Source organism: Crocodylus porosus, unplaced genomic scaffold (genome assembly GCF_001723895.1).
Source record: "Crocodylus porosus isolate Cpor-Errol unplaced genomic scaffold, CroPor_comp1, whole genome shotgun sequence".
Classification (NCBI taxonomy): domain Eukaryota; kingdom Metazoa; phylum Chordata; order Crocodylia; family Crocodylidae; genus Crocodylus; species Crocodylus porosus.
Window position 1 is genome coordinate 303636 of NW_017728904.1, and position 3391 is coordinate 307026.

General features: G+C 46.8%; 1 long non-coding RNA gene across 1 annotated transcript; it reads right to left on the reverse strand.

The window, feature by feature from the left end:
* Positions 1 to 731: 731 nt before the first annotated feature.
* On the reverse strand, positions 732 to 2272 carry LOC109324713. Its single transcript, XR_002104986.1, has 2 exons — positions 2228 to 2272; positions 732 to 1599 (listed from the first exon to the last, which is right to left on the reverse strand). It is a non-coding gene; the product is annotated as an uncharacterized LOC109324713 (long non-coding RNA).
* Between the last annotated feature and the right edge of the window lie 1119 nt (positions 2273 to 3391).

Genomic DNA, 3391 nt, shown 5'->3' on the forward strand with positions numbered 1-3391 from the left:
AGGCAAGTATCCCTTAGTCTGCAGACCTAAGGGGCCTCTTAGGCATAATTTAGACCCATCCCTCAATAAGTCTCCCACACCAGTCACAAAGGAGAACTGTATTAATTACAGGGGTAGGGTGAAAATAGGGTACAAGATAGAGCAATATCATAGAAATCCCATAGAGCAAAACAGTCCGGCTGCGGTAGCCCTTTGATCATGCATCTGAGGTACTGCCAGCTGTATATCTAACCAGATCTCAAGTAGCTTACTCACAAGCATCATCCCAAGGCTGTGGGAGATCCCCTCTGGAGGCAGGCCATTCCCAGCTCATGAGTTATGGGGGAGAGAGCTGGTTTCAGATGGTAAAGCTCCTCTCTAAGTCTGAGTCCCCCACGTGGCTGCTGCCCCCTCCTCCTGGGCAGTCTTGACTTATATAGCCCCTGTGACCTCGTTCACCTGGTCTAATGGAGGCCAGCACCTGTTGGCTGTCGGCCAACCAATTTGAAATACATCACTAGTTGCCGGGCAGACTCCAGCCCACCAGGTAGATGCCCCTCACCCAGGTGGCTGATACCAGTAAGGTAGGCAGAGGGAGCAGGTTTCCCCCCCCCTCCCTCAGGAATGTAGCCAGCTCAGGTTACCTAAAGAGAGAGGGTAAGGGTGAGTCTCCTCTGCTGGGCCCATCCTCATCACATTGTCACAGCACAGAGGTTTTGGGGAGAAACAAAGGTGGCTTCCTGCCACACAGCTCACGTTTTGCAAGTTTTATTGTGTCTCAGGTAACAGTAGAGATTTGAAAGTACTTAACAGAGTACCCTCAGAATAAAATATAAGACATTGTGTCTCAAGAGCTTACATGATACAGCAGAAGTAGCACTCGATATGAACATTTCACATTTATGCAGCCACTAGGGTCTCTAGACCATGTTCTAGACACACAGGAGCAGATTTTCCACAGCATTATAAAAGTGCCTATAGAGAAAGAAAGCTGCCTACATGCCTTGTTCCTGCTGGCTTCAAGTGCTGAGATGCTTCTTAATAGCGTGCTAAGTAGTTATCTGCATCTTTGAGCACCCAAGGCTGGATTTTTATGGTATTTAACTGGTTTTAATCCTCTGGTGAGGAAAGAGTCTGCAGTTTGTGCAATGGCACATGAGAAGCTTTAGGCACTTAAGGTATCACTGTATGAACAGGGAGGAAACTGGCAGGTCTTCATTTCATTTTGGTTCCTGGAGCTGTTGGCTGTGTTACTTTAGTGAGTTAGCTGCTGTGTTGGCACCTTGCTGGCCTGCTGAGGCTACACTTTTCCCCTTATGCGTAACGCAGTTGTGCTGGGGTGCAGCATTTCTGCACTGGTGCCTGGCACAGCCACACTGGACGGCGCTTGCGTACATGCTGCCTTCGCCATGCTTTATGGTCGAAAGGTCCAGATCCATGGCACAGAGGCCCAGAACTGTGGCAGGATGAGCTAGCATCTCCTTGACTATGCTGGATCCCAGAACAGAAAGCCTGGCCGCAGCCGTAGGGTCCCCCCTTTCCAAGGCATGATCCTGAAGATCCATGGCAGAACGCTGCATAGTGTCCAGGGCTGTACATCTTTCTGCAGGGTAGGCAAAACTGAAATAAAACAGACAGTTGATTTGCCACCAGAAGCTCAGGTCCACCATTGCTTCCCATTCCCCCATCCTCTAGCATTCATAGAAAGCCTTTCTTACGCTAAAACCCATGACATCTCATTAGCCCTGAAACCTGTTTTCTAGGGATTGCCACAGCTTTCTTGGCTCCTGTCCTGAGCTTTCCACCACTGTGGATTCACTTGAGAGAGTAGTTGTTATAAATACTGCCTTGATTCCCCAAAGGTTGACTTCTTATGCCTGAAGAAAGGTGATTACACCTGAAAGCTTGCTAAGAACTTTTTTCCAACTACTCAATTGGTCTAATAAAAGGTATCACATCTACTCAACGAACCTTGTCTTCCCTTTCAAGCATTTTTGGACAGAGCCTTTACATAGCCACATGATCCTCAGTCCTTTCACATACTGATGCTCCTGCATTTACCAATTCTCCCTGAAATTCCCAACACATTCTGTGCACTGCTAATATTTCCTGTGTTGAAGATAGCCCCTAGCCAGGGTGCTCAGATGCTGAGTTAAGCTGCAGGATGGATGCAGGCTTTGATTGCAAAGCATCCTTGTGTAGCATGCATTTTTTCCATCAGTATTAAAGATCTTTGTAGTCCACTTACATGGGCAGATGAGGAGAAGTGAAGCCAAAGGAGTAAGAGCAGGGAAGGGAGGGCTTTTATGTGCTTCAGAAGCCGCGTGGATGTTCCTTGAGCAACAGTGAGCTCGTTATTTACAAACACTAACTCCTGCCAATTTGCTGCATCCATCATTTTGGCATTCGTGCTTTGACTTACCTCTTTCCTGTCATCGTTCAGAGTGTTATGTAATCCCCGTGAAATGGCTGCATAGGTATTTTTACACTCACTTCACACCTGGTGACATAGTGGCGCAGAGATGTAATGAACCTTCCCTGGGGGCAGGCTGTGTTGAATCAGTGGGATAGATATGATCATAACTCGATGTTCATGACTCCCACTCATGTGCCTTGTCTTGAGTGCTGCTCTGTGTAATTTATTCTCAGGCTATAGGAAAATATAATTGTGATGCTCCAGTTCAGGAGATTCCCCCGCAGAGATGAGGGCCCCTTTGCAAGTCTGCCTCAGTGAGGCAGCTGCCGAGCCAGGGTTGGAAAGAGCTGTTGATTCACTACCACCTTCAGAAATGATTCTGCTTTCTGTATTATCTCTTCATTTCCGCCCCCCCCCCCCATGCTCCAGAGGTTGTTTTGACTTCATAGTTCATTTTGCTTTGCCAATCACAAAGCATGTTTGTTCCTGTCCTGGGTCTCAAACATCTGAACCAATTTTCCAGGGAACATGGAGTCCTCAGAGAGGTGCTCTCATGCCAAACTAATCACTTTAAGTATTTTTGATGTGTCTTAATCACCAAGTTTGGAAATCAGATAATCTTTATAGCCAAGGCCTGTGTAAGCGGAAGCCGATGCAAACAGGCCTCAGGGCTCTGAAAACAACAAAATCAAAGCACTTTCTAGCAGAGGAGATGCTGATTCTTTATTATCGTTAGTGTGATTAATTTTGTGATTGCTAACTATTATTACTAGTGTTGTTCATTTTCCCAAGTGCTTCGGTGTGTTCCCGCCGGTATCGGAGTAATGGGGAGACGTCTGCAAGTGGAAGGTAAGGGATAAACAAGCAACCAGAATGGAAATCTATTCAGGACCAAAAGATTAATGAAGAAACACAAGCCAAAACCTTTTTCCATGTCATGAGGGGCAGATTTATTTGTCTCTGGAATGGTGCCCCAGCCCCGTTCCTGAGAAGGGA